Source organism: Microcaecilia unicolor, chromosome 10, assembly GCF_901765095.1.
Source record: "Microcaecilia unicolor chromosome 10, aMicUni1.1, whole genome shotgun sequence".
In the NCBI taxonomy this organism is placed as follows: domain Eukaryota; kingdom Metazoa; phylum Chordata; class Amphibia; order Gymnophiona; family Siphonopidae; genus Microcaecilia; species Microcaecilia unicolor.
This window is the reverse complement of record NC_044040.1, coordinates 70,046,902-70,060,661: the sequence shown is the minus strand read 5'-3', so window position 1 is coordinate 70,060,661 and position 13,760 is coordinate 70,046,902. Positions and strand designations below refer to the sequence as shown.

The 13,760-nt window shown below is 41.0% G+C and overlaps 1 protein-coding gene across 1 annotated transcript in view; it reads left to right on the top strand.

The window, feature by feature from the left end:
- Positions 1-13,760, top strand: part of NELL2 (neural EGFL like 2) — a 640,124-nt gene that overhangs the window by 139,038 nt on the left and 487,326 nt on the right. The gene's annotated exons all lie outside the window — the stretch shown is intronic.

Here is a 13,760-nt window from a genome sequence, read left to right as displayed (position 1 = left end):
CAAAAACGTATGGTTTGGAACAAAGTGTGTTAGAAGTATATCACCAAAACAGGAAAGTTAAGGTATTCTGATAGTGAGGTTGTAATAAAGGCCATAGTAGACCAGGGACTTTTAAAAAAAGAGCAGACAGACTTGAAAGTTTGGAAATTATCACTATCAACTGTTTGAAGTGTCTGTATTAGGAAGGTTAGGTCTTCAGTACAAGATCTATGCGGATGACACCCAATTCTTCTTTACATGCGAGAACTCAATAGCAGATAGTATTGGGTTATTATATTTAATCAGTAGCTGAAAATAAATTGCTGGAAACTAAATATGTCAAAGATAGGGGGGGAATAGAGTGGGAAGATTTTGAAAGGTTTGGGGTGGAAAAGGGGAAGGGGAGGGGAGAGCAACATATAAAATGCTGAAAATTATGTTCTATGCAGTGTATTGTTCATTGTTCATTTTAACGCAGTACAAAGTTTGGTCAAAGCACTCCGCATTAGTGAACAGAGCTCCAAAACTATTCCAAATGATAAAGAAGCAATGTGTTAAGATGAACAATGAACAATACACTGCAAAGAACATAACTTTAACATTATATATATTGTTTTCTCCCTCCCTCTTCGCCCCTTTCCCTCCGCAAACCTATCAAAATCTTCCCACTCAACCCCCAACACTTCGTCAGTCCTCCTGTCAACTCTGGAAAATATCTTTCTTTTCTTGTATATGAGAAAGGTAGGGTTTTCATTCATTGTTGATGGGTCCATTGTAGATTGGACCATGTAACCCCATATTTGATCAGACTTCACTGGTTACCTTTAAAGGCTAGAATGGAATTTAAAACTTTTACTTTTGTCTATAAGATATTTTACAATTTAAGCCCAGTTTATCTAAAACAAATTGTTGCTTTGATCCAAATAGACAACTTCAATCAATTCATGAGTTAAACTTAGTCAGATCTTCAAAAAGCCTTTCCTGTTTAATTACAACATATAATAGAACATTAATTGATAAAGGTTCAGAATTATGGAATTCTCTTCTCATGATATTGAGAAAAATCACTAGCTATTTAAGCTTTCACATTTTAATGCCATTTAAAAAACTTAGGTTTTTGAAACTTCTTGGTGCTAACTTGTCTGAAAGAAGAAATCACTGATTGATTACTTATTTTCTATTGAGAAGTTGTCCGTATAAGGAGATGTCTATTTTTTTCATAAATCTTTGTTATTGATAAGTTTGAGGAGGGATAACAAGGCAAGGGTAATTATGGGATTTATTTGTGCTCTTTTAATTATTGTTCACCTTATTTAGAAATGAATTGTATGGATTTCTTGTATATGTTAATATTTTTAAATTTTCTAAACCATCTACATTTTATGTTAGCCGCTTGGAATTCTTTGCGTAAAGCAAATATAAATGTTCAAATTAAATTAAAATAGATTCTGCTGGTGTAAATGTGAGGGTTATTGATGAATTTGTTTTGTGAACTATTTTACTCTATTAAATAATGTGTTCTCTCTTTTCATGTTTCTTTTTTTCAGACCAACTTCATCTTCATCTATGACCTTGCATTGTATTTGTATATATGATGTGCTAGTATGGCAGATATTTTGTTGTGGTATTTTTTTTTTCAGACAAAGGCCCAGCTTTAAATTAATGTATGCGCACTGTTTCTGTTTGTGCTTTATGGTTCTTTCACCGTGGTGTGTCACAGGTTAAGTTTAGTGCTTACAGCATAATTCCTTGTTGCATGCATAAGAAAACTCATGCTGTTTGCATATGCAATCTGGCCGATATTCAAAGTGATTTAAATGGGCAGGAGCCTATTCTGCCTGTTCAAATCGCTTACTGCCACCTAAGTGGGGATATTCAACGGTGTTTAACTAGACAATGCCATTGAATATCCCCACAGACCACCAAATACAAGTGGGCAAGTCAGGGGCAGCGTTAGGGCAGCATTGGGGAGGAGCTGGGGGTTATGCTGGTGCTGGCAATATTCAGTGCCGACACCCACATACCTAAGCAGGTGAATTTTGGACAGCTCAAAAGCTAACTTCACCCACTTAGCTATGCAGGCCCCGGCACTGAACATTGAGCCTGCAAATAGGTGGGAAAATGTGGGATACAAATGCAACAAATAAATAAATATTAGCTGGGACATGCATAACTATTTCTGAGTTTAAAATCTCTCCCGATCCCCCTCCCAGCATCCCAAATAGTACCCCTTCCTCTCACCCGCCCCAATTCATGAGCATCAACACTCTTCCCCACACCAAATGAACTCCCCCACACCAACCTTCCCCAGGGGTCTAGGTAGCCCCCCACCCCCCCCCCCCGGGCCTACTAGGGAGACAGGTAAATGCCGGTTGAGTGCTGTTGAATATTTCCACTTAGGTGGCGGTAAGTGATTTAAGTGAGGAGGATAGACTAGCTAGTGAGGTCATTAAGGACAGGAGCAAAGCCCCCTTGCTCCTTCCCCTTGCGGATACACTTGCAAAATGGCTGCTGTGACCTCTTGTGGCATCTTGCAGTACTGCACATTTCTTCCCCAGACTACCCTTTCCTCCATGTTAAAAGTTGATACCTTGGCTCACATGGTCCCCAAGACCGCCACTGGAAATCCTGGGCAGTCTGAACACTGATGAAGTCAGTGGCACACTTCCAGCTCCACACATGCTCAGTTCATGCACATGATCTGAACATGTACAGGGATGTAGGCATTGGTGGCTCGAAGCATGCTGTCAACTTCACCAGTCTACAGCTGTCCTGGGGCTTCCAGCAAAGGACATCTTAAGTTGAGGATGTGTGCTGGTGCTGGGTGGGTCTGAACCCAAAGTTGAAGGGCATCTGCCCACTCATGTCCACTTGTGGCTATGCCACTGGTATATGCTATCTCACGTTTTACATTTTCATTTATATGGTTCCATATTATTTAGGTAGTGAAATGGGATAGGCCACAGGGGCCACAGTCTGACCAATATGCATGAACCCCCCCCCCCCCCCAAGACCGAACTACATGAGCCAATAGCTTCCCCATTTTATTATGTTTACGATAAAAAAGGGACTGCGTAGCATGCTCCTGCAACAGAGTATTCAATGCAGTTTGGGTAAACAACCAAGTTTCCTTATTAGCCACAGAAGGTACCCGCACATAATAAGCCCTCTTCAATTGTTTGAGCTGACTACAGAGTAATAATCCCTGCTGCCAACTTATGGTTACAGGCGCTGGTAAAAGCAATTATTGCCCTCTGGAGAACAGCGTTAGCTGTCTACTAGAGCAGCTATGGTTGCTCCACATGTTCATGGATAGTGGGCAAAACATCTTCCTGTTTCTGGAGGTACATTGAAAACTCCCGATTCTGCACCTAAAAAGCGGGGAATCACAAACCCCTAGGAGCCACATAAAAGGAGGGTGTTTCAACATCCACCCAAACAGGGGACTGATCAGACACCTCCCCCAGGCCCACCTCTGCTGCCTGGACCAAGGAAAAACTATCACGATGTACAAAATATAGTCCAGCAGAGAGAGCGTACCATGTGGAGGAGTGGCCTAGTGGTTAGGGTGGTGGACTTTGGTCCTGGGGAACTGAGGAACTGAGTTTGATTCCCTGCACAGGCACCTCCTTGTGACTCTGGGCAAGTCACTTAACCCTCCATTGCCCACCGCATTGAGCCTGCCATGAGTGGGAAAGCGCGGGGTACAAATGTAACAAAAAAATAAAATAAAAATGTGCCCTGGAAAGGTGGGTGTAGTCCCTCTCTGCTGGGTGCAACAGTTACCAGGGATCAACCAAAGATTGCACAAAAGTAGAGAAATCCCTTATGCCCACCCACCCAGAACACCCTTGGGGGGGGGGCAGGGGGCGAGCAATCCAACTTAATATCCATAACTACGATCACATCACTGACCAATAGCAGGTTTCTCTGGGAGTAAGGAAGACACAAAAGCAACAAATCTCTATAAAAGGTCTTCTCAAATGGAGTTGGTCCACACACTACCACCAAAAGGATTTCCCGGCCCTGCAGCCACATCCGCAACAATAAGTAAAACCTTCAAAAGGACCTCTATTTTACATGAAATTGATTTCCAAACCAGCACAGCAACACCCCCCTCTGAGACCCAGGGGAAGCGTAAAACACCTCCCCACCCCCCCCCCCCACCCCCCCAGAAGATCTTCAGTTTTTCATGCTCTGCATCATTCAGCCATATTTTCTGCAAGCATGCCACATCCGCTCCCTGGCGCTTCAGTGCAGATATCAAAAAGTAATATTTGCTAAAACGTGCCAATGGATGTTAGTACCCTGTAATAAGTCACAAATTTAAATAAATGAAACCTTAACTGCCCCAGGAGACACTAAATAATATTCATCCTGAAATGGGCTTCTGACGCTGGACAACCCTGGTATTAACTGAAGAGTGCAATGACAGTCAGATATTCAGCAGCACTCTCTGGCTAAGTAAAACCATACTGAATAACTACCCCTTAGTCTGTTTACCAAATTACACAAATATATCTACTGTTTCACTAGACCACCTTATCCATTGTAATAATTCACAATCTGTAAAAACTGGCTTATAATTTCTCTAAGAATAGATTTCTAGCACCAGAGACAAATCTGGTTGTATATTACATCATTGTTGTGGAAGAAAAATTTCCATATCTGTATCTATATTCCCCTGGGTCTTCTAGACACAACCTATTGCAGGAAAAGTGGTCCTCTTTAAAAACAGAGAGGAAGGATTCTGAAAGGGGACCATTTCACATGTCTGTTTCATCACTTGTTTACATTCTATGTGAATGGACTATGAAAAGGTAGAAGGGAAAAGGTGCCACAGACCAGCTGTCATGAATTTCAGTGGAATGGAAAGAACATAATGCAAGCTGTGTGTCAAAAAAGCTACCCCTGATTTTTTTCAGGAGTAATTACATTTGTGCTGAAGAGTTCTGAGAGGAAAATGTATTTGGACAAAATATATGGTAATAATCTCTGGTGAGGAATGAGGAATGTAGTGGCCTATTTATCATGGATCTGGCTCCTGTGCCTTAAAAAGTTAGTAGAACTAACTCCCGGATTCTATATATGGTGCCCAGATTTGCGTGCCCAAGATGTGCATGCAATTTAATTGAGTAACAACCCCTTAACTATCAATAATTGGGTGCTAACAACTAATTATTGATGTTCATTGGCACTCATTTAAATTTGTGTCCACATTTGATTGTGTGCCATTCTATAAGGCATGGAGCCTAATTCTAACAGTGTCTAACTTAAAAGGGGGGGGGGGGCAAGGCCACAGGCGTGTCAGAGACATTTCAAAACGTTAGGCGCATATTTATAGAATATGGTATCCATGCGCCTAAGTTGGACACCATCATTTACACCTGGCTTCAGCAGGTGTAAGTCTGGCACTTAAAGTTAGGAAAGAGAATCTGTCCTAAGCCCAAATCATGCTTCACATCAATTTTTTTTTCCGGTGCCAAATTCTGAGCGCCCAGCTCTAATTGCATAGTACTGCTGAATATTCCTTCTGACTGCCTAAGCACTAGCTGAAGAGCCAGATTCTATATATGACACCTAGAAAATCTGTGCAGAAAACATTTCCACTGAAGTGTATTCTATAAGCAGCGCCTAGATTTAGGCGCAGTATATAGAATATGCTTAGTTGCTATCCTATTGCCTAAAACTATGTGCCTCTATTTACACCAAGGAAAATATGGTGTAAATCCCGGCACATAGATTTAGAAGCAGAGGGCCATATTCTATAACAATGCATGTAATTTTGGGAACATCCACAAAACGCCTATTTCCCCACTTATAACCATGCCCCTTTTTGCCTGCATGCATTAAAATTTAAGTGCAGTGCATCACAGAATACAGTTAGGGAATTGTGCATGTAAATTCCAATTATTGCCAATTAGTGCTCATTATTGCTCATTAAGTGCTGTTAACAATGCTGATTGACTTGCTAAGCCAATTAAGTTATGTTCGTTGTTATAGAATACGCTTGAATTTTGGCACGGAACACTAGGTGAGCTATATAGAATCTGGAGATAGTGACAAGGCAGTCCTTGGGCAGTGCTTGGGTGAAGCCAGAGGGTATCCAATTAGTGACAATATTCAGGCCACTAAACATATAGCATCGCCAGTCAGTGCTGATTCCCAGATATTCATCACCAGCCAGTATCTAGATGCTTGTGCTGAATATTCATTGTTTCTTTAACCATGGTGCTTAATGTTGTGAAAACACTGACTGTCTTGGGCTGAATATTGCCCCTCATCATTTTTTATGAGCTGTGCAGAATAGCTACTCACCTGGCCCAAATAAATTTTCAAGAAGCTGCTGTTTGAGAAAACTGTAATATCTGCGGTTATTCACAAAGTGTAGGTCTGAATCGGGGGATGGGATTGAGTCTGAAACAAATGACATTTCCCCCTGAAGTATTAGGTTAGCAGTTTATCAATATTGCCTCAGATGGTCTTTGGCAGGCACAAGAACTCAACTTTTCTGTAATCTTAACATTTTCTAAGAATGTACAAGGTTCCATTCCTGAATTGCTAAGTGATATCCATACATAAATATTTATATGAAGGAAAGTCTTCTATTAAAATAGAGCCCACAAGACCCGAAAGATGAGAGAGACTGGAAGATGTTGATGCATGTCATTCAGGTCTGAAATTTTCACAGTGCAAGGCATTCTAGTTATGAAAACAAAGAACTTCACAGGTATAAATCTGCCAGCAATAAGCGGAACAACTGTCACTCTTCCTGTGGCTTATGTTGTTCAAGTCAGAAGGAAACCATTCTGGTCTACAGCAGGTGGTCAAGAGATTAGAAGTCTGCTTTCTGGCTCAGTAACTAGGTGCATCTGAACCGTAATGACGGGCATGGTGTCTTCCAAATTATGGGCATTCACCTACAACAAACTACTATGCACTCGTCTGCCTATGATGCTTCCCAGGTCAACATTCTAAATGATACTAAATGTTTGAGACTGCTGTCAGAAATGAATGCTTCCATTTGTGAAACACTAGGGCCCTGCTTTGTAAAGGTTTTATAATTCCCATTTTGTGTCTTTGGAGAAAAACAACATCCATAAATCAAACAATAGAGGTTTCTTTTCTACATGTCTTATGCTGTAGACATCATATTCTATCTGACCAACCCAAGGTTCCTTTATACTGTTTGAAGGAGTTTGAAAATAGAAAATATGTTACACCTCACAAATGGATTATTCATCATTCCTGGCAGCCTGGCTTTTCATTCTGCCTTCAGCCCATTTTGGTTGATTTATACAGTATTATCTTATAGGGAATGTGCATTCGTTAGCACACATTCAGTTCACTAGCGAGTCTTAAAAAATGTAGGGGGTCTGTTTCCTCATTTGTGCTAAGCAGCATGGGTGTTAGCGTGCAGTAATACCAGCCAGCATGGTAAAAATCTGACACTAGCTGCTTAGAGTGGGTATGGGTGAGATCCGGTCAGGTCATGGGAAGAGATAGGATGTGACCAGCTATAACAGCTAGTGCGTGGGATGTTACCAAACGCTAGCTGTAAGCACTGCTGATAATGCGGGTGCTCTTAATGACACCTTGACAATGCTTCTCAGACTTCTCCTAGAGGCACACTTAGTCAATCAGGTTTTCAGAATCACCCCAATGACTATGCATGAGATGCATCTGCATATATTGAAGACCCATTGTATGCAAACCTATCTTATGCATATTCATTGTGGCAATCACGAAAACCTGACTGACTAGGCGTGCCCCCGGAGAGGGTTGCGAACCACTGTAGCCATATTACCAGCAGTTGGTGCAGTAGCTGCCCCATACCAAAATTTAATTTAAAAAAAATCATTGTGGCCAAAGCAATCCCCCCCCCCCCCCATGCAGTCACCCATATCCTCCTCCCTTTTCTGATCCTTTACAAATGAACCAAGCCCTCCACACTGCAATCTAATCCCCCCACATGAGCCCCCACAAAATAAGCCCCTCCTCTAAGATAAGGCCCCTCATAGCACCTATGATCACCCCAGCATCCCCCCCCCCCCCCCCCCACACACACACTTGCCAAAGCAATCCTAATTAGTCTACTGTACAGAGCAGGAGCGAAGCCCTCTGTACCTGTCCTATCCAAGGCTCAAAATGGTGTCCTTATTTGGCACATTGAACCCTAGTAGCAGTATCTTTGAGGGATAACTCTCCATATGTGAGATATGCGTGAAATATTTTTATGAGATGAAACCTAATTTCTTGATGCAGCTGGATTAGTGAAACATAGCGCTATGTCGAACTGGGTTCTTGTGGAGTCTGCATACCTCAAAATACAGACGCTACACATTTGAGATAAGTGTTTATTTACATAAAATTTATATTTATATCCTCTACAGAAAAATCTGGAAAAAGGACCAATGAGGATTACTGGTGATAGTACATGGTGTTCTTTGTGAACCACGATTTGGATTAACCCACCTTCTAATGGTCCAAAAATATTTTTCCTGAAATATTTGTAGGGAAACTCTTATATTGTTGCGACTAAATATTATTTTTGAGCCTCCCCAGTAATTTCTGCTGACTACATTATGGGTCCGAACTGCCATTTTAACCCAGGGCTTGGATGAGGTAGGAAAGGAGGAAGAGATTGCTCCTGCCTCATACACTAAACTACCAGTGATTTGCTTCTGTAAGTGCAGGTAAAGATCGAGAGGGGCCAGATCTTGCATTAGGAGGAAGGGGTGGCTATATCTTGGGGGAAAGGTTTATTTTGTGGGCATTATCTTGGGGGAAGGGCTCTTGTAGGGGGAGTCAGATCATGGGAGGTAAATGTATAAAGGGTGAGAGTAGGGAAGGTATAGATGTCTGCTTTGGGAAGGATTGCATGGCTGCAATGACTTTTTTCTTAAACTTTGGTACACAGCAGTGCTGAGGGCCCACAATACACATATTCACCAATAGGGCAAATGCACCTATACTATCTTTCAATGCATGTAAAGCAGGTCCATGAGGTAAGTATCTGCCCTGTGCAATAGATGCAGGGCAGATGATTGCCATGGCACTTACATTTACCACACAGGCTTTGCACTAATTGCACCTTAAGGTTTTCACTTAAGGTGTAATAAGTACAAAAAAATACTGCACTTTAGTAAACATGCCCCTTAATGCATTCAAAATTGATTTAACATGCAATAACCTACATATATAAAGGCAATTTGCGTTAGAAAGGTCTAAAATGCATTAAAATCTTTCCCGCTGATATAGCACCCACAGTGGTCAGTGTTTTTGCAAACGCTGGCCACCACAGGAAAATAAATAAATCCAGATATTCAGTGGCGGTATCTGGGTAGTGGCTGCCACTGAATATCCAGAATCAGCTCTGACTGATTGCTCAATCCAATTAACTATCCAGATAAAGCCAGAACAACCTTTTGCTGATCCATTTTACTGATCCTACATATCTTCATTACCCCAATCCGGACAGATGATAAATATTAGCATGCAGATTATAAATGCAAACTGTGACTTTACCTGTGTGCTACCCAAATATCAGTTCTGTTTTGCTGGGCTGGTGGGTGGAGCCTAATCAGGCAGGGCAATAGTCCACCAGAGCAATGGGAACATGTGAAACTTTCGATCCAGTTTGGGCGAGCTGGTGTCTGGAGCTGGTGTAAATTTACCAGTGAAAGTGTTGCAGGGTGCCTAAGCAGTATTCTGTAAAGACTTGCATAAGTGACATAAGGCCAGATTCTATATATGGTGCCTAAAAAAATCATTTCCGCCTTAGTGTATTCTATAAGCGGTGCCTAGATTTAGGCGCAGTATATAGAATACACTTAGGGGTCCTTTTACTAAGCTGTGGTAAAAAGTGGTCTGCGGTAGTGTAGGTGCTGGTTGTGGGCACGTCCCTTTTGAACTGCGTGCATTAGAATTTAGGTGCAGTTCATTACAGAATACATATAGCGAGTTGTTCACGTAAATTCTAATTATTAACAATTAGTGCTCATTATTGCTTGTTGTGCTGTTATCAATGCAGATTAGCTTGTAGAGCTAATTAAGTTACGTGCATTGTTATAGAATACACCTGGATTTTGGCATGGATCTCTAGGCACACCAGGGGATAGCATATCAATGCAAGAGGAGCATACACATGGAAAAATCATGGAAGGGCAATAGTCAGGGCTGCCATTTACACATGCATTTACACAACTGCAGTTACTCCAGGTCTATGGCTGGTATAACTGTAGGTGCATAAATGTCAGGTGTTTCGATACAGGGTTACGCTGATATTCTATAATGGAATCTGGGCAATCAGATGTCATTATAGAATAGGCTCTAATCATGCTTCTTCCCATGCTTCTTCATGATGCCTAAATGTAGGCACCTAGTTATAGAATTATCCCGTAAAGCCCAGCACAATGCCAATGTTCAATAGAGCACCTAAATGTAGGTGCTGGGAAAAAGCATATCTGCATAGCTTCTATAACAGCAGTTGTGCATGCAACTGCCATTATAGAATACTAGTGTAGGTCTGCATTTATGTGCCTAACTTTAGACATGAGCATTTATGCCAGCCAAATGGCCAGTGTAAATGCTCACACCTGACTGTAGGCATTTAGTAACCTATGCATATACTGCCTGTCATGCTCCTAACTTGCCCATACCCCTTCCAGGTCCATGCACCCCATCCCCCCCCCCCCCCCCCCCATATGGAGTTGCACGTTCTGGAATTTGAGTATACACCTTATAGAATACCCGCTAAGGTCAGTTGTTCATATAACTATTAATTAGTGCCAATTAACACCAATTACAGTCAATAATTGGTTGTTAAGGCCAATTAGCATCTAATTAATCTATTACATTACGTGTGCAACTGACTTTATACGTTGTGCCATGAATTTGTGCGTTTGTTGGAAATTTGGGCACACAATTTTCTAGAATTAGGGGGAATATGGCCCCCACCAATTTGGTTGAGCATATAGGAATAGATTCTATATATGGCACCTGAAAAATCGACTCTGTAAGCCATGCCTAAATCTAAGCACGGTTTACAGAATGCGCCTAGTGACCTTGCCTGCACCTAACTCTAGGCGTTTCCATTTACACCAAGTAAAATTTGGTGTAAATGTGGCGCTTATGTTAGGTACAGAGCAGGTGTGCTCTATAACCGTGCACATAGATTTTCAGAACGCCCATTCCATGCCCATGGCCATGCCCCCTTTTTGGCAGCACACATTAGAATTTACACACACCACTTTACAGAATACGCCTAGCAAGTTGAGCACGTATCTTCTAAATAATACCAATTAATATCAATAATTTCTTGTTAAGTGGCAATTATCAGCGTTGATTGGCTTGTTAAGTAATTAAATTACGCGCGCAAATCCAGAATATGACTGGATTTGCATGTGCAATTTCAGTTGTGCTATATAGAATCTGGGGGTTAATCCCTTACTTTCCGAGGGGTCCTTTTACAAAGGCACGCTGAAAAATTGCTTGTGGCAGTGTAGGCACAGGTTTTGGACGCGTGACCCATTTTTCAGCGCACCTGTAAAAAAGGCCTTTTTTTAAGCTGAAAATGGACGTGCGGCAAAATCAAAATTACTACGTGTCTATTTTGGGTCTGAGATCTTACCGCCAGCCATTGACGTAGCAGAAAACTCTCACGCAGTAGCCAGACGGTAATGACCTAAGCACGTCAAAAGCCACTTGGCGTGCGGCTGATACGTAGACGCTTAGGCAGCTTAAAAGGACCCTCTAATTATCTGATGATTCCACTACCAAAAGCTTTTAACAGCCAGTTTTCTTATGCAATTCCAGACTGGTGGAATAAATTACTGCAAGCTGTGCACTTGTCAACTGTCCTTATGTCTTTTAGATGTTCTTTAAAAACCTTTTTATTTTCTACTGTTTAACACTACAGCCACCACAGGGGTCGTTTTGGCCCCTAATTAAATTAGATTGTTTACCCTTAACTAATTTTATGAGCAAATTATTTCCTGCCTCTGTGATTTTTCATACGCATTGGTATTTCACATGACATAGAGATTACAAGGGACTAGCTACTGTATTTCCCAAGATATAAGTGGTCACACATAGAAAAATCAAAGGGGTCTAATTGACCCCTTCAACGGTTCAGTCATCTTGCTATGCCTTTCTTCAGAGTGAAGTAGTGGAGTCTTTGCGTGGGGCTGTTTTGTTTTTTTTTTAATAATCTCAGTCTGGATTGTTTGATGCAGGAAAATTCATTGATCTCTACATAATAAATTTAGCACTTCCAGAGGAAAAAGAGAGATGTGGGTCTTTGTTGACTGAGTTTTAAAAAAGGGTAGTGAAACCATTGGTCACTAAATAATTTGAATTTTGAAATGCACATGAGGTCGTTGATCCTGACCATTGATTTTTTTTATCTTAGATTTACCTTTTGTCTGAGTGATTGCCAGGCTTTGTTTATGTTGAGACCTTTGCCTTTTGATGCTTTATGCTTAGATTAAAGGTGGACACCAGTAATTTTTAGTTTCTTCTAGAAAAATTCTCCCATACATTATTTTATCCAATTAGTTGACAGGATTTTTTAAAGTTTCCATACACTGTAGTGCTTGATCAATACCTTGTCATTCATTATTTTTTGGTAAATGTGCCTCATGGGTATCATTTTACAATTGAAGAAATTCTAAAAACAACTTTAAGATTTGGATGAAGAAGAATTGGACTAAGAAAGCAAGAATAGTGATGGATCAGATTCCTAAAGCAATGAAGATTATTTATTTATTTGTTACATTTGTATCCCACATTTTCCCACCTATTTGCAGGCTCAATGTGGCTTACATAGTACCGTAGAGGCGTTTGCCAAATCCGGGATGAACAAATACAAAGTGATGTTGTGGTACAATAAGGTTCATGTGTAACAAACACATTAGGGAATCGTAGAGAGGAAGAGTTATTATATGTCCATTGCGAGCTTTGGTTTCGTTGTGTTGCAGGGTACAGGCATTTAAGTTGGGTCGGTAGGGTATGCCTTTTTGAACAGGTTAGTTTTTAGTGATTTCCGGAAGTTTAGGTGGTCATACGTTGTTTTCATGGCTTTTGGTAATGCGTTCCATAGTTGTGTGCTTATGTAGGAAAAACTGGATGCATAAATTGATTTGTATTTGAGTCCTTTGCAGCTTAGGTAGTGGAGATTTAGGTATGTTCGTGTTGATCCTGTTGCATTTCTGGTTGGTAGGTCTGTCATGTATCCCGGGGCTTCGCCATAGATAATTTTGTGAACCAGGGTGCAGATTTTGAAAGCAATTCGTTCTTTGATTGGGAGCCAGTGCAGTTTTTCTAGGAGGGGTTTGGCGCTTTTCCAAATATAAGCCTGGCTGCCATGTTTTGAACGGTCTGAAGTTTCTATATGATTTGTTCTTTGCATCCCGCATAAATTCCATTGCAGTAGTCTACATGGCTTAGTACCATTGATTGTATCAAGTTACGAAATGCTTCCCTCGGGAAGAATGGTTTCACGCGTTTGAGTTTCCACATTGAGTGGAACATTTTCTTTGTTGTAAATTTCACTTGGTTCTCTAGTGTGAGGTTACGGTCGATTGTAACGCCCAGAATATATGCCTAACCCAAGCATTTTGGATAGTGACAACTTTGAACAATATGACAGTCTTTTGAAAAGTAAGGAATATGATTCAAGGCCCTCATTAATGAGAATGACACATTAGTGTGAATGCAGCCAGTCATCTCATGCATATAAGATAACCAGTCAAGGAAGATCTCCACGAGTTTTGGGATGA